The 23,454-nt window shown below is 46.1% G+C and overlaps 2 long non-coding RNA genes across 2 annotated transcripts; both read left to right on the top strand.

Annotated features, from left to right (window-relative positions):
- The first annotated feature begins 4,581 nt into the window (after nt 1-4,581).
- On the top strand, nt 4,582-14,994 carry LOC148000206 (uncharacterized). Its single transcript, XR_015641294.1, has 3 exons — nt 4,582-4,661; nt 5,283-5,454; nt 13,766-14,994. It is a non-coding gene; the product is annotated as an uncharacterized LOC148000206 (long non-coding RNA).
- Nucleotides 14,995-18,320: 3,326 nt separating this feature from the next.
- LOC102554214 (uncharacterized) lies at nt 18,321-23,233 on the top strand. The gene is made up of 3 exons (XR_015641293.1): nt 18,321-18,542; nt 22,731-22,852; nt 23,055-23,233. It is a non-coding gene; the product is annotated as an uncharacterized LOC102554214 (long non-coding RNA).
- The last annotated feature ends 221 nt before the right edge of the window (nt 23,234-23,454 follow it).

Raw genomic sequence — 23,454 nt, 5'->3', positions numbered from 1 at the left:
AGGACTCAGGAGACAAGCATAGGAGGGGCCCAGCCTGGGCTACATGACCACAGTTCTCAGTGAATGGTTTGTGGGTATCTTTCACCTTTTTTTCCCCTAACTTTTCCAGATTGTTTTTTTTTTAACTACAACTTTTGGTTTAAAAAAATAAAAATCTTTAAAACTCGACAAATTTTGTAAAAATAACACAGTGGCCTCAACCGTATAGAGCTTCAACTCCTCTCTGAACTGTCTTAGCCACCTACTGGAAGCTGGAACCCACAGAGGTGAAAGGCCTCCTAGTCCAGGCCAGTTGCTTGCCAGTGGCTGTTCTAAGCAAACACATCTGCTCACTGGCCCAAAGGGAGAGGGCCTCATGTCACATGCCCAGCATGTGTAGCTCCATCTGACTGGAAATACTGCCCCAACCCACTTAGAGTCAGACTCAGCAGCCCCTGCCCCCACCCTATAGACATAACCTCCCTTCTCCCGCCTGCCTGCCTGCCTGCCCGCCCGCCTGCAGGGAGCCCCAGCTGGCGCTTAGACAGCCCCTTTCCAATTTGCTCCACTTTCGGGACTTCCCTATTCCCACGGGAAGAACTTGTTGCCATGGCAATGGAGCCTCTAGACCCAAAAGCTGGCCCAGAAGGCCAAATTGTTCCCTGCGAAGAAGCCCTGTCTCTGTAGCCCACCTTGCTCTGCAAAAGAGGGATCATGTATTCCACACCCTTGGTTGGGAGGGTGGGGTCGTTACATAAGAACACGGCTTAGAGGAACAGAGAAGTAGGTAATGGATTTCATTAAAGTTTATAGTCACCATGGGCTTCCACTACACCAGGACTGCACCTAACTCCCCACGCCTCACCCCCACTCGATGCTGTCTCCCTGTTAAGCGGCTTTTGAGGTGCCAGACACTTTGCTTTCCCAAAGTATCTCCCACGAAACCGTAGGCATTTCTAGAAGTTTCTGGAATGAGGCTTTACCTCATCCTTTTTCCAGCCTAGGACTGCAAGAAGAGAGGGGAAGTCAAGCTCTAGGCTCAGGCAGACAGTTCTGCGTCCTGATTGCAACCTGGCCCTGTCTGGACACCCGCTGTCAATAGGCGGGTGAGTTCCCTATGGCTCACCCAGGGTCGAGCTGCGTGGCCGGCCACACCCAGCACCAGATTCTACCGCACAGAACGTTGCAAAGGCCTGGCACGCGAGCAGGAGGCCACACCCACCCAGCTCCTCGCCCCTCCCCGCACTGGCCCGGCTCATCATCTGCCCCATGCAGCTCCCTCCCTCTGCCCAGCCCTCAGTCCTCAAAGAGCTGTGTTGCTCAGATACGTGCAGCAGGGTGGCTGCCCAGGGAATTCCTCTGAACAGCCCTGAGTGGACTGAAAAGCCTTTCATCTTGGCTTCAACAGCAGCCTCACCGTGACTAACACAGTCTTCTGGCGTTGGCGCCTCCCACAGATCCTCACTGCCTATCCCTGGTGCCTCCTGAAATGCCCAGGTGCGCCCCTTTCCTCTGCCCCCTCCCTCCTTCTGCTGCATCTCAATCCCTCAAGGACTTCGGGTCTTAGATTGCAGTGAACCTTAGATGTACCAAAGCCTTTTTCCATCCTGCTTTTCTGTGCGCCCACCCACTCCAGCACCTGGCATTTTCCTTCAACTCTGCCCTCCCTCTTATCCCAGAGTCCCCATGCCTCTAGTACACAGGCTCCTTCCTTCCCCCTCCATCTTCAATCTGCTGAGAAGTCACTACCGGCCAATAGGAAAAGTCCCAGACAATCCAGACAGCTGCCCACCAGCCCCGGAGAGTAGGACTGCGGAAAGCGGTGTCCATTTGGAAATACTGCCTTGACAAGCCCAGGCATCGGATTCCCTAAGTGAGCCAAGCGCAGAGGGATTAGCTGTTTCACCCAATAAGCCCACAACTGTAGTTACAGTCTGACTGAGGTAAAATTACCTTCGTTATTAATCCTTCTGCTTTACGGTAGGTATAAACTGATCACCAGTTGGGAGCAGGAAAAAAATTCTACCCCAGTTCCTGCCAACCTCCTTCTCCTCCCCTGTCTTCTGTGGCTACTGTTGAGGTCTGAGGACCAAGTTCAAGGCCACCGACTAGGTGCTTCTGAAGCAGGGCAGCTCCAGTGTGGCCTGGAGAGGTATCCCTGTGACCATGAGTCCAGTACTGAGAGTCACCACAGGTGAGTCACCTTTGGTTGCCCTGTGGACAGTGCAGAGACAATTAACCCCACATGGCCCTTTTTTATGCCAAGAAAATCTGTAGTCGATGGCCAGAGACTCTGGTTTCTGAGACTTTCTGGCCCAGGGCACCATGGTTATATCAGATCACCTCTCAGGGAATCCAGTCTGAGAACAGGCAGTCTCCATTCCAGATGCCAGCAATCATGTGTCCCCCTCCTTAAGGAAGCCAACAAGCCAGGCCAGAGCAGAGCAGCCTTGTCTGTCTCTGATCCTTCTCATTTAGACCTGGCATCTTCAAGTGCTAGACTTCACACAGGTCTCCATTCTCTTGGTAGAATCTAAGGGAGGAACCAGGAGCTAGTTTACTCTTTCTAGACCATGTGGTCTGGGACTATGAGGCACAAAGAGAAGTCATCTTTCTCAGTTGCTTCGAAGCTGAAGCCTTGGTTTAGCATCCCAGCGGGACCTCTGATGAACAAAGGACGCTGAATTAAAAAGGGCACTGATTCCTCTAAAACAAACCAAGATGGGCTCACCCTGCCTGTCTGAGTTCGCTTTTCAGTGCTGTGATAACCACCAAAACCAAACACAACTTGGGAAGAAAAGGGTTTGTTTGACATATTTTATTTCACATTCCAACCCTGAGGGAAGACAGGGCAGGGACTCGAGCAGGAACCAGGAGGCAGGAACTGAAGCAGAGACCATGGAGGTATGCTGCTGACTGGCTTGTTCCCTATGGCTTGGCCAACCTACTTTCTTACACAACCTAGGACCATCTGCCCAGAGTGGCACTGCTCACAGTGATCTGGGTCCTCCCACACCAATCAATTAAGAAAAAGCCCTACAAACTTACTTATGGGCTGTCTTAGTCAGGGTATCTATTCCTACACAAACATCATGACCAAGAAGCAAGTTGGGGAGGAGTGAGTTTATTTAGCTTACACTTCCACATTGCTGTTTGTCACCAAAGGAAGTCAGGACTGGAACTCAAGCAGGTCAGGAAGCAGGAGCTGATGCAGAGGCCATGGAGGGATGTTACTTACTGGCTTGCTTCCCCTGGCTTGCTCAGCTTGCTTTCTTATAGAACCCAAGATCACCAGCCCAGGGACGGCACCACCCACAATGGGCTGGGTGCTCCCCACTTGATCACTAGTTGAGAAAATGCCCTACAGCTGGGTCTCATGAAAGCATTTCCACAACTAAGGCTCCTTTCTCTGTGATAACTCAAGCTTGTATCAAGTTGACACACAAAACTAGTCAGTACATGGGCCAATCTGATGGCATTTTCACAGTTGAGGTTCCAGATGACCCTGGATTGTATCATATTGACAAAGCACTAGCCAGAACACGCCTAAGAGCTTGCCTTTGATGTCTGCAGAGTCGCCGATAAGACAGGGCTCCTGGCAGCCCTATCAGGATGCTCTCTCCAGTTCTGCCCCCGCCCCCAGCTCCTTTACCTTGCACTTAGAACACCTCTGTTTCTACTCTCCAACTTCACGCCCATCTCTCAATTAACTGCTACTGTGCTCAGGATGCTGAACCATAGCCCAGGTTGCCACCAATACGCTAACAAGAAGATTCTGCATTCAGTGGCTTCTCAGGACTGCTCGTGTCCTCTCCCAACATGTGGTACAGTTCTAAACTGTATGCAGCCTGGCTTTCCATCTACCCTTATCCTGGATAGAAGCCTGAACTTTACTGAAGATAGAAAACAAATCAAATACACCAAAAAACCATCTACAAGCCTTTGAGGCAGGACCTCCAACTCTACCTCTTTGATGAAAGTCGCCTCTGTGGTGACTTTTTGCCACTGTGACAAACGATCTGAAAGTGATAACTTCAATGACAAAATATTTATTCTGACCATAGTTGTAAAGGTTTCAGGCCATAGGAGTGTGGCTCTGTGCTCCTGGACCTACGGTGGGGGAGAACATCATGGTCTGAGGGTCTGGTAGAGCAGAGCTCACTTCTTAATAATCAAGAAACTGAGAAAGTTAAGAAGGGGTCAGGGGCAAGGGAGATCTTCCCAGGACACTATCCCTCCCTAGTGACCTACTTCCTCCCACTAAGCTCCACCTCCCAGTACTGTGGTATATCGTGGCTATATATGGGATTGAACCATTGATTAGGTCAGAGATCTCAGGACTCGATCATGGCCCATCACCAGAAATCAAGCTTTGATACAGGAGGGGTATATGAGGGGTATTCATATCCAAGCCACACACTCTTCTTCCTCTCTGCCTATGTGTCCCACAGGGCCAGGGATGATTGTTTCCTTTCCAGAGCCCAGACACAACATGTCGATCTATTACTGTAGTCTTTAGACCCAACACAGGTCATGGGACCCATTGTCTAGAATCTTGGTTTAAAGCCAAGCATGACAGTCCAGTCTTCCTCTCTTGGTGTCACCAGGGGAGTGGCAGCCTTCACTCCTCCACCAGACCTGAAAAGCTGAGGGCTGAAGGCAGAAACAAGAAGGAGAATGAGGTGGGTGTGCAGAGAATATGGGACGAGGAGAGGGAAAGGGGGCCGCTACTGTGGTGTCTGAAGACCCCTCGATTATGCTCTCTTTTTTTTTTTTTTTTTTTTTTTGGTTCTTTTTTTTCGGAGCTGGGGACCGAACCCAGGGCGATTATGCTCTCTTTTAAACTTAGGTCTTAAACTACATTTTTATTTATTCATCCTGTGGGGTATGTGTGTGTGTGTGTGTGTGTGTGTGTGTGTGTGTGTGTGTGTGTGTGTGCATACACACCACAGCATTGTGTGGCAATCAGAGAACAGCATTCAAGTGTCAATTCTCTCTACAAAGTGGGTTTCAGAGATCAAACTCAGGTTATCAGGCTTTGCTAAGCCATCTTGCCACCCTAAACTTGGACTTAAATTGACTCCTAAAACCTGCAGTGACATCTAAAGCCATGTATTAGGACATCAATGAAGTTTGCCTGCTTCTCAGAGGGTGAGGCTCATTCATTCCTTTCTAAATGACCCCACCTAATGTCACTTCCTAGAGTCTGCTATTTACCTGCAGCATCTGGAGTCAGGAGTACTCCTTTCTGGAGGACCCCAGTTCCCTTAGTGGATTTCCTCCCGATTCTTTTCCCAATCCAGAGAGGCTCCAGCTGCAGAAACTGTACCAGAAGCTTAAAGACCCCAAGCTCCAGACCTTTCCAGCCTTCCTTTCATCCCATAAAACTGCAGTTGGGGCCTGTTGCAGCTCACTTCATGCTCTGCAAAGCTGACTGACTACCGTGGTGAGGTCACTGAATTAAGGTGTTAATTGGTAAGTTATTTCAATATTTTGATAATAGATTTTTAAAGACTTAGCTCAATGTCTCTCAGACCTGGATTACAGTAGGAAGGGATGGGGAGCGGCAGGAACAGGGAAACAAAATCAGGACCAGTGTCCTGGTTTTTCTCTTTGTTGCTGTGATGAAACAATTGACCAAAAGCAACTCAGGAGAGGAAAGGATTTATCTGCCATAGGACATAGTTCACTATTAAGAGGAGTCAAGGTAGAAACTCAAGTATGATTTGAAGCAGAAACCATAGAGGAACGCTGCTTCCTGATTCAAACATGCTTAGCTAGCTTTCTCACACTGCCCAGGCCATCTGCCTAAGGAATGGTGCCACCCATAGTGGTCTGTGACCTCCTGCACCAATTAATAATCAAAACAATCCTCCACAAACATGCTCATAGGCAAATCTGATTTAAGCAAGTCCTCAGCTTATGCTTTCCACTCAGATGACTCTAGGTTGTGTCAAGTTTGCAACTAACTAGGAAAGGGATAACCAGCTAGGAAAGGGATAACTAACTAGGAAAGGGATAACTAACAAAAAAGGAATATTTTGGGTGTCCGTTTTATGAGATATCTAAGTTTCCTGTTTTCACTATATGTTTGAGTGTGTGTGTGTGTGTGTGTGTGTGTGTGTGTGTGTGTGTGTGTGTGCTGGTGTGTTATGGCATGGTACACAAATCTGTGTTCTGAGTGCAACTGAAAATTCTGCCTCAATATACAATGTATAGAAAGAATCTGGAAAAAACCCAGGCCTCTGGCCTTCTCAATCAACCCCTGGCTTCCACATGAGTAAACACATGTGCATGAGCACACAAGCTTATACACATAGACATGAGACTACACATATACATGGAAAAGCTACAAGTCTGTAATGTGTCATTGTGATGTGTTTTTTTTTTTAAGACACTTCTTTTTTTTTTTTTTTTTTATTAACTTGAGTATTTCTTATATACATTTCAATTGTTATTCCCTTTCCCGGTTTCCGGACAAACATCACCCTCCCCCCTCCCCTTCCTTATGGGTGTTCCCCTCCCAAACCTCCCCCCATTGCCACCCTCCCCGCATAGTCTAGTTCACTGGGGGTTCAGTCTTAGCAGGACCCAGGGCTTCCCCTTCCACTGGTGCTCTTACTAGGATATTCATTGCTACCTATGGGGACAGAGTCCAGGGTCAGTCCATGTATAGTCTTTAGGTAGTGGCTTAGTCCCTGGAAGCTCTGGTTGCTTGACATTGTTGTACTTTTGGGGTCTCGAGCACCTTCAAGCTCTTCCAGTTCTTTGTCTGATTCCTTCAACGGGGGACCTATTCTCAGTTCAGTGGTTTGCTGCTGGCATTCGCCTCTGTATTTGCTGTATTCTGGCTGTGTCTCTCAGGAGCGATCAACATCCGGCTCCTGTCGGTCTGCACTTCTTTGCTTCATCCATCTTGTCTAATTGGGTGGCTGTATATGTATGGGCCACCTGTGGGGCAGGCTCTGAATGGGTGTTCCTTCAGTCTCTGTTTTAATCTTTGCCTCTCCCTTCCCTGCCAAGGGTATTCTTTTTCCTCATTTAAAGAAGGAGTGAAGCATTCACATTTTGATCATCCGTCTTGAGTTTCGTTTGTTCTAGGGATCTAGGGTAATTCAAGCATTTGGGCTAATAGCCACTTATCAATGAGTGCATACCATGTATGTCTTTCTGTGTTTGGGTTAGCTCACTCAGGATGATATTTTCCAGTTCCAACCATTTGCCTACGAATTTCATAAACTCGTTGTTTTTGATAGCTGAGTAATATTCCATTGTGTAGATGTACCACATTTTCTGTATCCATTCCTCTGTTGAAGGGCATCTGGGTTCTTTCCAGTTTCTGGCTATTATAAATAAGGCTGCGATGAACATAGTGGAGCACGTGTCTCTTTTATATGTTGAGGCATCTTTTGGGTATATGCCCAAGAGAGGTATAGCTGGATCCTCAGGCAGTTCAATGTCCAATTTTCTGAGGAACCTCCAGACTGATTTCCAGAATGGTTTTACCAGTCTGCAATCCCACCAACAATGGAGGAGTGTTCCTCTTTCTCCACATCCTCGCCAGCATCTGCTGTCACCTGAGTTTTTGATCTTAGCCATTCTCACTGGTGTGAGGTGAAATCTCAGGGTTGTTTTGATTTGCATTTCCCTTATGACTAAAGATGTTGAACATTTCTTTAGGTGTTTCTCAGCCATTCGGCATTCCTCAGCTGTGAATTCTTTGTTTAGCTCTGAACCCCATTTTTTAATAGGGTTATTTGTTTCCCTGCGGTCTAACTTCTTGAGTTCTTTGTATATTTTGGATATAAGGCCTCTATCCGTTGTAGGATTGGTAAAGATCTTTTCCCAATCTGTTGGTTGCCGTTTTGTCCTAACCACAGTGTCCTTTGCCTTACAGAAGGTTTGCAGTTTTATGAGATCCCATTTGTCGATTCTTGATCTTAGAGCATAAGCCATTGGTGTTTTGTTCAGGAAATTTTTTCCAGTGCCCATGTGTTCCAGATGCTTCCCTAGTTTTTCTTCTATTAGTTTGAGTGTGTCTGGTTTGATGTGGAGGTCCTTGATCCACTTGGACTTAAGCTTTGTACAGGGTGATAAGCATGGATCGATCTGCATTCTTCTACATGTTGCCCTCCAGTTGAACCAGCACCATTTGCTGAAAATGCTATCTTTTTCCATTGGATGGTTTTGGCTCCTTTGTCAAAAATCAAGTGACCATAGGTGTGTGGGTTCATTTCTGGGTCTTCAATTCTATTCCATTGGTCTATCTGTCTGTCTCTGTACCAATACCATGCAGTTTTTATCACTATTGCTCTGTAATACTGCTTGAGTTCAGGGATAGTGATTCCCCCTGAAGTCCTCTTATTGTTGAGGATAGCTTTAGCTATCCTGGGTTTTTTGTTATTCCAGATGAATTTGCAAATTGTTCTGTCTAACTCTTTGAAGAATTGGATTGGTATTTTGATGGGGATTGCATTGAATCTGTAGATTGCTTTTGGTAAAATGGCCATTTTTACTATATTAATCCTGCCAATCCATGAGCATGGGAGATCTTTCCATCTTCTGAGGTCTTCTTCAATTTCTTTCCTCAGTGTCTTGAAGTTCTTATTGTACAGATCTTTTACTTGCTTGGTTAAAGTCACACCGAGGTACTTTATATTATTTGGGTCTATTATGAAGGGTGTCGTTTCCCTAATTTCTTTCTTGGCTTGTTTCTCTTTTGTATAGAGGAAGGCAACTGATTTATTTGAGTTAATTTTATACCCAGCCACTTTGCTGAGGTTGTTTATCAGCTTTAGTAGTTCTCTGGTGGAACTTTTGGGATCACTTAAATAAACTATCATGTCGTCTGCAAATAGTGATATTTTGACCTCTTCTTTTCCGATCTGTATCCCCTTGATCTCCTTTTGTTGTCTGATTGCTCTGGCTAGAACTTCAAGAACTATATTGAATAAGTAGGGAGAGAGTGGGCAGCCTTGTCTAGTCCCTGATTTTAGTGGGATTGCTTCAAGTTTCTCTCCATTTAGTTTAATGTTAGCAACTGGTTTGCTGTATATGGCTTTTACTATGTTTAGGTATGGGCCTTGAATACCTATTCTTTCCAGGACTTTTATCATGAAGGGGTGTTGAATTTTGTCAAATGCTTTCTCAGCATCTAATGAAATGATCATGTGGTTCTGTTCTTTCAGTTTGTTTATATGATGGATCACGTTGATGGTTTTCCTTATATTAAACCATCCCTGCATGCCTGGGATGAAGCCTACTTGATCATGGTGGATGATTGTTTTGATGTGCTCTTGAATTCGGTTTGCCAGAATTTTGTTGAGTATTTTTGCGTCGATATTCATAAGGGAAATTGGTCTGAAGTTCTCTTTCTTTGTTGGGTCTTTGTGTGGTTTAGGTATAAGAGTAATTGTGGCTTCATAGAAGGAATTCGGTAGGGCTCCATCTGTTTCAATTTTGTGGAATAGTTTGGATAATATTGGTATAAGGTCTTCTATGAAGGTTTGATAGAATTCTGCACTAAACCCGTCTGGACCTGGGCTCTTTTTGGTTGGGAGACCTTTAATGACTGCTTCTATTTCCTTAGGAGTTATGGGGTTGTTTAACTGGTTTATCTGTTCCTGATTTAACTTCGATACCTGGTATCTGTCTAGGAAATTGTCCATTTCCTGAAGATTTTCAAGTTTTGTTGAATATTGGTTTTTATAGTAAGATCTGATGATTTTTTTAATTTCCTCTGAATCTGTAGTTATGTCTCCCTTTTCATTTCTGATTTTGTTAATTTGGACGCACTCTCTGTGTCCTCTCGTTAGTCTGGCTAAGGGTTTATCTATCTTGTTGATTTTCTCAAAGAACCAACTTTTGGTTCTATTGATTCTTTCTATGGTCCTTTTTGTTTCTACTTGGTTGATTTCAGCTCTGAGTTTGATTATTTCCTGCCTTCTACTCCTCCTGGGTGTATTTGCTTCTTTTTGTTCTAGAGCTTTTAGGTGTGTTGTCAAGCTGCTGACATATGCTCTTTCCTGTTTCTTTCTGCAGGCACTCAGCGCTATGAGTTTTCCTCTTAGCACAGCTTTCATTGTGTCCCATAAGTTTGGGTATGTTGTACCTTCATTTTCATTAAATTCTAAAAAGTTTTTAATTTCTTTCTTTATTTCTTCCTTGACCAGGTTATCATTGAGTAGAGCATTGTTCAATTTCCACGTATATGTGGGCATTCTTCCCTTATTGTTATTGAAGACCAGTTTTAGGCCGTGGTGGTCCGATAGCACGCATGGGATTATTTCTATCTTTCTGTACCTGTTGAGGCCCGTTTTTTGACCAATTATATGGTCAATTTTGGAGAAAGTACCATGAGGAGCTGAGAAGAAGGTATATCCTTTTGCTTTAGGATAGAATGTTCTATAAATATCTGTTAAGTCCATTTGGCTCATGACTTCTCGTAGTCTGTCTACATCTCTGTTTAATTTCTGTTTCCATGATCTGTCCATTGATGAGAGTGGGGTGTTGAAATCTCCCACTATTATTGTGTGAGGTGCAATGTGTGTTTTGAGCTTTAGTAAGGTTTCTTTTACATATGTAGGTGCCCTTGTATTTGGGGCATAGATATTTAGGATTGAGAGTTCATCTTGGTGGATTTTTCCTTTGATGAATATGAAGTGTCCTTCCTTATCTTTTTTGATGACTTTTAGTTGAAAATTGATTTTATTTGATATTAGAATGGCTACTCCAGCTTGCTTCTTCTGACCATTTGCTTGGAAAATTGTTTTCCAGCCTTTCACTCTGAGGTAATGTCTGTCTTTGTCTCTGAGGTGTGTTTCCTGTAGGCAGCAGAATGCAGGGTCCTCGTTGCGTATCCAGTTTGTTAATCTATGTCTTTTTATTGGGGAGTTGAGGCCATTGATATTGAGAGATATTAAGGAATAGTGATTATTGCTTCCCGTTATATTCATATTTGGAAGTGAGGTTATGTTTGTGTGCTTTCATTCTCTTTGTTTTGTTGCCAAGATGATTAGTTTCTTGCTTCTAGGGTATAGCTTGCCTCCTTATGTTGGGCTTTACCCTTTATTATCCTTTGTAGTGCTGGACTTGTAGAAAGATATTGTGTAAATTTGGTTTTGTCATGGAATATCTTGGTTTCTCCATCTATGTTAATTGAGAGTTTTGCAGGATACAGTAACCTGGGCTGGCATTTGTGTTCTCTTAGGGTCTGTATGACATCTGTCCAGGATCTTCTGGCCTTCATAGTTTCTGGCGAAAAGTCTGGTGTGATTCTGATAGGTTTCCCTTTATATATTACTTGACCTTTTTCCCTTACTGCTTTTAATATTCTTTCTTTATTTTGTGCGTTTGGTGTTTTGACTATTATGTGACGGGAGGTGTTTCTTTTCTGGTCCAATCTATTTGGAGTTCTGTAGGCTTCTTGTATGCCTATGGGTATCTCTTTTTTTAGGTTAGGGAAGTTTTCTTCTATGATTTTGTTGAAGATATTTACTGGTCCTTTGAGCTGGGAGTCTTCACTCTCTTCTATACCTATTATCCTTAGGTTTGATCTTCTCATTGAGTCCTGGATTTCCTGTATGTTTTGGACCAGTAGCTTTTTCCGCTTTACATTATCTTTGACAGTTGAGTCAATGATTTCTATGGAATCTTCTGCTCCCGAGATTCTCTCTTCCATCTCTTGAATTCTGTTGGTGAAGCTTGTATCTACAGCTCCTTGTCTTTTCTTTTGATTTTCTATGTCCAGGGTTGTTTCCATGTGTTCTTTCTTGATTGCTTCTATTTCCATTTTTAATTCCTTCAACTGTTTGATTGTGTTTTCCTGGAATTCTTTCAGGGATTTTTGCGATTCCTCTCTGTAGGCTTCTACTTGTTCTCTAAGGGAGTTCTTTATGTCTTTCTTGAAGTCCTCCAGCATCATGATCAAATATGATTTTGAAACTAGGTCTTGCTTTTCTGGTGTGTTTGGATATTCCGTGTTTGCTTTGGTGGGAGAATTGGGCTCCGATGATGCCATGTAGTCTTGGTTTCTGTTGCTTGGGTTCCTGTGCTTGCCTCTCGCCATCAGATTATCTCTAGTGTTACTTTGTTCTGCTATTTCTGACAGTGGCTAGACTGTCCTATAACCTGTGTGTCAGGAGTGCTGTAGACCTGTTTTCCTGTTTTCTTTCAGCCAGTTATGGGGACAGAGTGTTCTGCTTTCGGGCTTGTAGTTTTTCCTCTCTACAGGTCTTCAGCTGTTCCTGTGGGCCTGTGTCTTGAGTTCACCAGGCAGGTTTCTTGCAGGGGAAAAGTTGGTCCTACCTGCAGTTCCAAGGCTCAAGTTTGCTCGTGGGGTACTGCCTAAGTCCTCTCCGCTGTGGCAGCAACCGGGAAGATCTGTGCCGCTCCTTCCGGGAGCCTCCGTGCACCAGGGTTTCAGATGACGTTTGGTGTTTTCCTCTGGCGCCTGGATGTGCACAGAGTGCAGTCTCTTCTGGTTTCCCAGGCGTGTCCGCCTCTCTGAAGGTTCAGCTCTCCCTCCCACGGGATTTGGGTGCAGAGAACTGTTTATCCGGTCTGTTTCCTTCAGGTTCCGGCAGTGTCTCAGGCGCAGGGGTCCTGCCGCTCCCGGGCCCTCCCCTACGGGAACCCAGAGGCCTTATACAGTTGCCTCTTGGGCCAGGGATGTGGGCAGGGGTGGGCAGTGTTGGTGGTCTCCTCCGCTCTGCAGCCTCAGGAGTGCCCACCTGATCAGGCGGTGAGGTCTCTCTCCCACGGGGTTTGGGAGCAGAGAGCTGCTGCGGTCCGGGATCCGCCGGTCGTGATGTGTTTTTTAAGTAACCTGAATAACTCTAAGAATCACCAATGGAAATTTTCTTATTTGGGAAGGGTCTTTTTCAGGGATGGAGAGGGAGTGATATGTGTATGGGTATTAAGCAAGGCTTTAATTAAAACAGCAGAGGTTATACACAGAGGGTAGAGGGATCGAGATTAGTACTTGGACTAGGTTCATAGATTAGGCTCTATATAAAGGAGCCATGTAAAAGGTGATCACCCTTGGTAAAAGGTGATATAGGGAGTCTGGAGAGGTGGCTCAGTGGAAGAGCTCTGGCTGCTCTTGCAAAGGACCCAGGTTCAGTTTCCAGAGCCCATGTAGTGGTTCACAACCATCTGTAACTCTAGTCTCACTAGATCTAACACCTCTCTGTGGCCTTCACAGGCATCAGGCACACATGGGCCACAGAATACTTTCAGGGGAAACACCCATACTTATAAAAACTTTTTCTTTAAAAAAGATAAAGTTGGGGCCATGTTTCAGAAGACTTGAGTTCCAAGTGAGGCCACCAGAGTTTGCTGGTCTGATAAACATGGGCCTCTTGGCACTGACTATGGCAAGTGTCCTGGGTCTCCACAGCAGATGTGTCTGAGGTCACATATGTATGACATGGAAGTCTATAGTTGCTGCTATAGTGATTGTGACTTCCAATTCCATGACAATTATTGGTAACCAGGCAGGTGAGATAGCTCAGCTGATAAACAGTCTGGCTGTCAAGCCAGAGGACCTGAGGACCCACACAGAGGAAGGAAAGCATGTATTCTCACAGGTTGACCTCTGACCTCTGTATTCACTTTGCAGCATACACACCCCCTGCACATACATGCATATATACACTAAATAAATAAATGTAATTTTAAAGCCATTGTTAAAGGCCATCATGGTTGTCTCTTTGAATGCAAAGCTTCCCTTCCAGAATGACTCCTTAAACAAATGATAATGTACTGCTTTCTACATACTTGACAGGACTGAGACAGTGTGCAGAAACTTCATTTCTCCATGTTGCCAGGACACTACTTTGCTATTGTGCATGGTCACACGAGGTTCAGGTCAGTGAAGATCCAGCAATTTTGTGTCCTAAGCCATAGATCTTTGTGAAGTAAGTGAAAAAAATGGAGTTTCTGTGGCTTTGTGCTGAGGGAAGGCATGCCAAGACTGGCATAGAGGGGGAGACGGCTGTAAAGGGAGCAAAGCATCCCAGGCACCTCTGAGATCTCGCTTTGGTTGGGGTGGAGCAGAAGGTCTGTCCAACTGCCTGCTTCTCTGTGACAATGGTTGTTCTTGTCAGTGTAAGTTTGGTTGATGCTGACCAGGTATTCAAATCGAGCAATTGCACAGTAGGAAGGAGAGGCATTTACAGTAGCCACGCTGGGTGATGGGGCTACTGGGTGCCAAGAAGCTTCAGGTAGTCAGAGTCCAGAGTCATTACTTTGTATACAGCAGACCCCAGCAGGGCTCCAGCAGATTGGCTTCATGGGTACTGCATGTACTTTGGTAGCTAGGAGGAAACTAGCCACAGATTAATCACCAAGCATCCCTGAATGGGGAGAGTTAGAGCCTTTGTAGACCGAAGGGACAGAAAGTTGGCCGAAGCAAAAAGAGAAACCTGAAGTAACATGGCTACCATCACAAAAGTGGGGAGTGTGGAACTCCATCTTTTAAGGGTGATTTGCAGACAGTTTGCACAGTGACAGTTGACAACCGAAGTAACTCACATACAAATGGATTTTGCACTTCTGGCCTGAAGAGTGACCAGACTACAGCATGGCCTATAGAAAACTCTAAAGAAGGAAGGTCTCAGGGGCCAAAGGAAGGGAACAGCACAAAACAGTGTGAGTGAGGAACTGAGAGAGAATGGCTGCCATCTCCTGCAGGTCCCAGAAGGTGATGCAGTGCAGTCTCCAGCCTCACCCAGAGTCACAGAGTCATGAGTTGACACAGCACTTCTCTGCTCCCATGTTACTACAGTGTGTGCTTTAAAATAAAGAGACTGTTTCTCTGCCTTGCTTATGTTACAAACGTTTGTTGAATAAACAATAGCTTACAGTTTGTGTGCTTCATCTATATCAGGCAATATACTAAGTGCTTTGAATAATTAAGGAAATTCACATAGTATTCTAAGGACGTCTTTTTAAAAATTTCTCATTGTGGCAAAAAAAAAAGTTACAAAGATGAAACAAACTTCTGAGTCTCAAGTAAGTTAAGTAACTTGTCAAGTAACAAATATGTGAAGAGGGGGAGGAAAGGAAAGGGGGAAGAAGGAAGGAGGAAGGAAGAAGGGAAGAGGGAAGGAGAAAAGAAGAGAAACAGGAGGGAAGGATAGAGGGAGGGAGGGACTGAGAAAGAAATGAAGGATAGGGGAAAGGAAAATAGGTGGGAAGAAGGAAAGGAAGAAGTATTGAGGGGAAGAGGAAGGAAGGAAAGGGGGAGGAAGAGAGGAAAGAGGAAAGAAAGAAGGGGTGAATTGAGGAAGAGAGGATGAAGAAAGGTAGAGAGAGGTGAATTGAGTGAGGGAGGGAGGGAGGAAGGGAGGAAGGGCGGGTGAGAGAGAAGAAGGGAAGAAGGGAGGGAGGGAGGCAGGGAGGGAGGGAGAAGGGAGAAACCAAGAAAGGTGGGCACATTTTAAGAAGGCCCTTTGGAAGCCCCAGACTTCTGAAAACCATTTGTCTTAATATACAGGTGACACAGCCTCTCTTTGCCACTTCAGTCTTGCACAGAGCTGTGAAAAACAGCCCAGCTCACGTGGGGCTGAGGGAGAAGAGAAGAAGCTTTAGACTTGGTTTAAATGAACTCAGGGAGACAGGTCAGGTCCTGACCATTGCCTGGGGTTCATGAGGCCCGTAACCATGCCATGAGGACACCAGAGTAGAGACATTCACTGCACGCCTGCTCATTATCAAGAAGTGACTTCAAGACCCTCATATGGGCCAGTTTCACTCACCATAACAATAAAGTCTGCTGAAGGACTGAAGGGAAATACAAATTAAAAAGTAATGGTGAGATGGCCTTCATAAATACATGCCATATGCCACACTCAGTGTCGTGGTTTGAATATGCTTGGCCCAGTGAATGGCACTATTAGGAGTTGTGACCTTGTTGGAGTAGTTGTGTCACTATGAGTATGGGCTTTAAGACCCTCATCCTAGCTCCCTGGAAGCCAGTCTGCTAGCAGCCTTCAGATGAAGATGTAGCACTCTCAGCTCCTCCAGTGCCACACCATTCTGGACACTGCCATGATCCCGCCTTGATGATAATGGACTGAACCTCCAAACCTGTAAGCCAGCCCTAAGTAAATAGTGTCCTTCTTAAGAACTGCCTTGGTCATGGTGTCTCATCACAGCAGTAAACCCTTAACTAAGACACTTGGGTTGCACACAGTTTGGACTCTGACCTACCCAACAGCCTAAGGAGTAAGGGAAGTGGTTGCAATCGTTGTGTCCAACAAGCTAGTAAGTTAGCCCGTCTTTCTAAGCTTTGAGCTGTGACCCCATCAGGGATCTCAACTGAATTCTGGCTGCAAACACTTGGATGACAGTTAAAGGCTTCTGAATGTGTAAATAACAGAATTTATTTCAAAACCAAAATAGCTAACAGATCCAGGGTGTTTCTGGTGGCAACAGTCTGTGTGGCAGGCATTGCACACCCTTCACCAAGGTGTTGGCTCTGAGCGTGACATATGTACACTGTGCACTGTGTCTGCTCTCATATCGCATACCATCAATGAACCCCTCCAACAACTGGGCTCAGAGCCTGTCTACAGCAATGATTCTCAACCTGTAGGGCAACCTCCTTGGGAGTTGAATAACCTTTTTATAGGGGTCAACATATCCTATATTCTGCATATCAGATAATTACACTACAATTCATAACAGTAGCAAAATTACAGTTATGGGGTAGCAACAAAAATAATTTTCTGGCTGGGGTTCACCTGTACTGAAGGATGACAGCATTGGGAAGACTGAGAACTGCATGACTATGTGTCCACCACTGTGCATCCTCACAAAGTGCTGTGTCCTTATAGAAACAATGACTCACTTACAGAGAACCACACCTTTTAATACTTTTCTACCACTGTTCATCAGCACGTAAGTGTGAAGTCCGAGAACCTTTGGATTGTATTGTGCTAAAATCTTTGATTTTAAACATTACTGTTTGACATGCTGACTTGAGTTCAAAAAAAAATCATTCTATGAATTTTGACTTCAGGTTAGGATTGAATTTCCAGCTTTTGTGAAAGTTCCCTAAGCATGCTCTTGACATTTTATACTTCCTAGTAACAAAAACTAGTGTTTATAAGATAGTGATTATAAAATAAAAATATAGGGGGGAAAGAGGATAACATTTAAAATGTAAATACATAAAATATCCAATAAAAAGAAAAAACTCAAAATATTGACCAACTTGTCGAAGATGCTGTGAATCACGCATTATAAAACATTCAGCCAAGATTTAATTGTAAATATCAAACTAAACCAGCACATCCATCTCATTGGTCTGAAAAGTTACTTTTATCTTTAATAAATATAAAAATTATATGTGTAGCAAAGAACTGCTTTAAAATAAATTGTCTAGGCTGATGAGGTGACCCAGCAGACTAAGGCTGAACCTGGTGACCGGATCCCGAAACCAATGAGGAAGGAGAGACAGGATTGTAGCAGATTGTCCTCTGATGTCCACATACATGCTATGGCATGTGCACTCAGGCATGAACATGCATACGACATGAGGCGGTGCACAAGCATGTGCACACACATTTATGGGGGGAGGGGGAGGCAGTGAATGAATATATTTCTTTATGATTGATGATGGGCCTGTGTTTGACTTCTATGCCTATTTTATGCACCTGTAAGCCCAGCGACACAAAAATACCTTGTTTAAATGACATAAATGTGTAGAGGGTGGAAACATGTTCAAAAAGTCTTGGTTTAAGGCTCAGGGAACATCCCTGAAGAGGAGGGTTGTCCCCAGAGATCAGAGAGGACCCAAGTGAAACAGCATCTTCTGCATATAACAGTATGGCCACAGTCATGAATCCATACAAGACCACACAGGAGCAAGCCAATCAACAATGTAGCACGGATGGGAGGGGTCATGAGCCCCCTAGCTGAGCAGCTATTCACAGGGGTCTTCTGGGAAATCGAGAGTCACCTTTCAACAGCGTGGCCCTGGTAAGTACTCCAAGCCTCAGTGGATGCCTTCATACCCTGAGGATATATGAGCAGCACAAATCCAACAGAGTAGGTTAATTAAAAACAACAAAACACAGGACATGAAGCTATGAGGGGAGGTGGAGCTGGGAGGAGTTAGGAAGGAGTTGGGGGAGAAATCACAAAATTCATAAAAATATTATTTTTTAAAGAAGTCTTGGTTTAGACAAAGCAGCTCTTTTCCTAAGGCTGGAAGTGTGATTTTTTTTTCTCGGCCAGCAGCAACCTGCAATGTTCCACTCAGCGTATTTCCTGTTGATGTCTTTGACATCACACTAGCCATTGCTGTCCTGCACCACATCAGCATCCTCCTCAGAGAGCCAACACTGAGCACAGAAAGGACCCTGATCTTTGTGGCTGCTGTCCTTACTACCACCTCCTCAGGACAGAAGCCAGAATTAGAGCAGCCGCAGCAGCAGAGGAATTCAACAGGGAGGGAGCTGCTGTGTCCCGCGGCCTCCATCAGCTAGACACCACCCTACTCAAGACAGAGGCATAGCCCTGATGAACCAGAGAATTGTCACGTAAGGGACAAGGTAGGAACCGTCCAGAAAACTTAAACTGAAGGCACACAGCCAGCCAGGGCTAGAGCAAAACAAATTGCAGAGCAACGAACCCAGAACGCCTGGCTTCTTGGGGTGCCGGTGTGTGGCTCTGCCTGTTCTTCCCGCAGCTGGGCAGGGCCCTACAAATGTTAGAGATCAGATTTTTGACTTTGATTCAATTAGCATGGGCTGAACTGCTTTCTGTGCCCAGAGGACCCTGCTGGATGAGCTACAGATTGGCTCTGGTTCTGCGCGCCGCAGACCACACCCAGGTGACCCCTTTCGGGGGCAGGGGGGATCTGCATTTCAGGTTAGGAAACCTGGGCTCGCAGAGGCGGAGCCTGGGAACTAGAGGTCTGGCTTCCTGTGGCTGCTTGGCTGCAGCTGCGCAAGGAGAGTGAACTCTGTTTGGATGACCCTGGGTTTCATTCCCAGAGTTGCTGAAGACTAGCTGGCTGTGGCCCTTCTCACAGAACTCTTCCAAGAAGGAAGGACGTGGCAAGGCAATACGGGGGGGGGGGGGGGGGGGACGAACGAACGAACGCGGAAGGAAGGAAGGGAGGGAGGGAGGGAGGGAGGAAGGAAGGAAGGAAGGAAGGAAGGAAGGAAGGAAGGAAGGAAGGAAGGAAGGAAAACCTTACTAAATCAAAGCAAGACAGGAACTTTCTGCTCACTCCTTTCTGCCCCCTCTTTCCTTTTCCCCTGCCCTTTGCTGGGGCTCAGAAAGTGACACCCCAAAACTGCAGGGAGGGCTTTTCCCAGAAGGATCTGCCAGAAGGGTCTGTTACCAGCTACTCCCTCCCTGTCCTTTTTCAGAGTAGCCCTACAATCTTTGTCTCCCCCACCCCCACCCCGGATGTTTCAGGCTCTGTCCCTCCTCTGGACCTGTTTATCTCCCCTGTAAATCATTAGTTCCTCCACCAAACCTGCCTAAAGCCCCCCTCCTTTGAAGGTGGTTCACACCCCTCTCTTTTGAGGTCACAACCACATGCATCGCTTCTTGTTTAATGCGCAGTAATCCCCCCATGATCATTGGTCATGTGTTGTCAGTTGGTTTGATAAACTCAAATTATCGAACCTTCATGGGCAAGACAAGCAGCTGCCCCTCCCCCACGTGCCCTTACAGTTGCCCCCCAACCCTTGCAGTTGCCCCCCATCCCCCTTTTGCCCACCCTCCCCACACCCCTTTCCATTCCTTTTATGATCTGGCACCTTCTCAGTCAGGACAGGATAATGACATAGTCCCTGAACTCACGGGGCTCACTCCCTATTGAGGAGACCCACAAGAAGCTTAGTGCTTCCCACACCCTTGTGTGCATCAGTATCATTGGGTCACGGGGTCGGAGAGAAAGTCAATATTTAACATGCCAAAAAGATGAGCATGAAGGGGTGGGGGGTGCAGAGGGTTGTGCTAAGGGAGGCTTCCTTCTGGGCAGAGATAAGGAAAGGCCACTGCTGCCTGAGGTAGTCCCCAATAGGTGGTATCCTCTAGTCTGTGATACACCACTGGGAGGGGTGAGAGGGAGGGAGGGACATATTGATGACATCTGATGGATTAGTGTCATAAAAGCCTCAGATGGTCCAGAGCTGGGGCGTGGGCTTCATGGTGAGACCTGTGGATTCAGGCAGTCTGTCAGCATCCAGCTGTGAGTAGCACCTTCCACTTAGAGACCTCAGGGGAAGGGAAACACAGAGGGAGCCTTCCATCCCTTAAAAACTGAAGCACCCCAGGATACAGCCTCACCCCTGCAGAGAGACTGTGGCCCTTCCACTGTTCTAACTCAAGAACGGTTCTGCTTCTGGAGATGCCTCGGCTGACAGCCTCTAACCAGAAGAGACAGACAGAGCAACCACTAAAATCCTACCTGCTCAGGACGCTCTGTGTCCAAGGAAGCTCCACCCAGAATGCCAAGAGGAAGGGGCCCCGCCCTGGATGGTCAGAAGCCACTAATGCTCCAGGCAGTGCAGTGATGCTGCCACGTCCTCCGAGCTGTGGTTTGCATGACTTTTCCACCACAACGCCCTATGCGTTCAATGCCTAGACGCCAACCTGTGACACTGTGGGGAGGGAGTGGAGTCTAGAGAGTGGGCCTTAACGGAGTCCTGGGCGTGGGGCGCGCTCTTGGAGGGTAACTTAGGACACCTAGGACGCTGACTCCTGGTCTCTACTTGCTTCCTAACTACCATGAAGTGAAGAGTCTCCTCTGCTAAACTCCCACTTTGATGTTCAGCGTCACAGACTAACAAGCAACAGGGCAGACTCTCAAACTGTGAACCAAAATAAACCATTCCTCTTAATAAATGATGTCTCAGATATGTCGCCATGGTGATGGAAAGCTGACTAACATTTTCCAGAGATGAAGAAACTGAGAAGTTGCTGTCTTTTTCCAAGTCAAAATCACGGGATTCTACCGGGGGCTGAGACAGCTGAGGGTCCCACCACGGGAATCATAGGGCCATGAAAAACTCCAAACCAGGCACCAGAGTCCTGACCGAGCCCAGTGCCTTGAGCACAGGAACTGATTCACACAGGCAAGACAGCCCCTGAGTTGCCCTCCCAGCTCTAGAAAAGGGTCACATGTAGTACTGTCCTCAGCCTGTGTGCTGACACAGTCATCAAGCCTGTGCCCTTGGGGTCTTGCTCCCAGAGACTGAGCCACCAACCAAAGAGCATGTATAGGCTGGACCTAAGCACCCTGGCATGTGTCCAGATGTGCAGCTAAGTCTTCATGCAGAGCCTCCAACAACTCAAGTGGGGCTGTCTGACTCCGGTGCCTGTCGTGGGTCCTGATTCCCTAACTGAATCTCCTTGTCTGGGGACAGAGGCACCTAGCCCTGCAGTGACTGGTGCACAGTGTGAGGGGAATGTTCCCAGTGGGGGGGTAGGGGCGCTCCTCCTCAGAGGAAGAGGGGATGGAAATGAAGGGAAGATCTGTATGAGGGAGGACTGGGAGGAGGGAGAGTTGATATTGGGATGTACTGTGAGTAAATAAATTAAATAGATACATAATTAAAGCATTCCTGCTGACTCAGCAAGGAGAAAGGAGATAGAGAGGAGAGAGGTACTACTGTACCATGGAGAACAACTTTTTGTTTCTGTTTTTTCATGATGCAATGTGTGTACTGATTTGTGTAGTTGAGAGAAAATAATACTCACCCATAATTTCACAAACCAGAAATAACTTTGGTTTGGTTTGGTTTGGTTTGGTTTGGTTTGGTTTGGTTTGGTTTTTCGAGACAGGGTTTCTCTGTGTAACAGCCTTGGCTGTCCTGGACTCGCTTTGTAGACCAGGCTGGCCTCAGACTTACAGGGATCTGCCTCCTCTGCCTCCTGAGTTCGGGGATTAAAGGCATGAGCCACCAGGCCTGGCTCAGAAATAACTTAACAATTAGATTTATGAAGAAGGGTGACCAAAATGCGGATGCTCCCACTCCTTCTTAAAAGGGGGGAAAATATCCATAGGAAGGGATATGGAAGCAAAGTTTAGAGCAGAGACTCAAGGAACAGCAATACAGAGCCTGCCCCACGTGTGGCCTATATATATATACAGCCACCAAAACCAGATAAGATGGATGAAGCTAGAAAATGCATGCGGAAAGGGACTGGATATAGATCTCTCCTGAGAGACACATCCAGAGCATGTCCAATACAGAGGTCAATGCTAGCAGCAAACCACTGAACTGAGAACAGAACCCCCTTGGGGGGAATTAGAGGAAGGATTGAAAGAGTTGAAAGAGCTTGCGATCCCATAAAAACAACAATGCCAACCAACCAGAGCTTCCAGGGACTAAACCAGTACCAAAAACTATACATAGACTGACCCAGGGCTCCAACTGCATATGTAGCAGAGAATAGCCTTGTTGGGGCACCAGTGGAAGGGCAAGCCCTTGGTCCTGCCAAGGTTGGACCCCCAGTGCAGGGGAATGTCAGGGAAGGCGATAAGGGGTGTGGATGGGGGAACCCTGTATGAGGGAGGGGGAGGGAATGGAGGCTTATGCACAGGAAACGGGGAAAGGGAATAACATTTGAAATGTAAGTAAAGAAATATATCTTTAAAAAATTAGATTTATCTAGTTTTTCAGGCAATACTGTGTGTGTGTGTGTGTGTGTGTGTGCGTGTGTGCGTGTGGTATTTTTTCATTTTTAAATGGAATCATCCCTTCTCGGTCTTTCGGCAGATCCAGTGTACTCTCCGACATGGAGGAAGAGCGTCTCTGGCCCTCCTGCCTGCTCCTGAGACTCTTCTTCCTTCTGGGTCGCCCTGTCAGCCTCGACAGGAGGGGCTTTGTCTTGTCTGACTGTATGCAGTTTTGTCCTTTTGGTTATTGTCTTTTGGAGGTCTGCTCTTCTGTGGAGAGAAACAGAAGGAGTGGATCTGGGCAGAGGTGTGGGGGAGCTGGGAGGAGTGGAGGGAGAGGAAACTGTGGTCAGGGTGTGTTGTTGTATGAGAGAAGAATCTATTTTCAATAAATAATAACAAGTATGCACTCGGTTCTTATCAGGTTAAAAATGGAGCCAGATATGGTGGCATGTGCCTGAGTCCCTCAGAGGTGGAAGTTTGAGACAGGAGGGGGGACGCATGAATCCAAGAGTTCCTGGCCGATCTGGACAACATAGCAAGAGTTTGTCTTCCAAAAAAAGCAAAGTATTTTTAAAAATAAGATTATGCTTTCTCCACAAATGTGTATTCCAAATAGCATTTCTTTTCTATCAAAAATATTTCTGTGTTGCAATTTTAATTAACTATATGATGGCTAAGCTTGGTTGTCAATTTGAGACACCCCAGAAGGGGGACCCTCAGCTGGGGAACTGCTCTCATCGGATTGGCCTGTGGATGGACATGTCTCTGTGGCATTCTCTTGCTTGCTAATCAATGGAGGGAGGCGGAAGCTGCTACCTCAG

The sequence above is a fragment of the Rattus norvegicus genome, chromosome 17 (assembly GCF_021556685.1).
Source record: "Rattus norvegicus strain SHRSP/BbbUtx chromosome 17, alternate assembly SHRSP_T2T, whole genome shotgun sequence".
NCBI classification, from domain to species: Eukaryota; Metazoa; Chordata; class Mammalia; order Rodentia; family Muridae; genus Rattus; species Rattus norvegicus.
The sequence above is the reverse complement of the archived record's forward strand: the minus strand, read 5'-3'. Positions and strand labels throughout refer to the sequence as shown.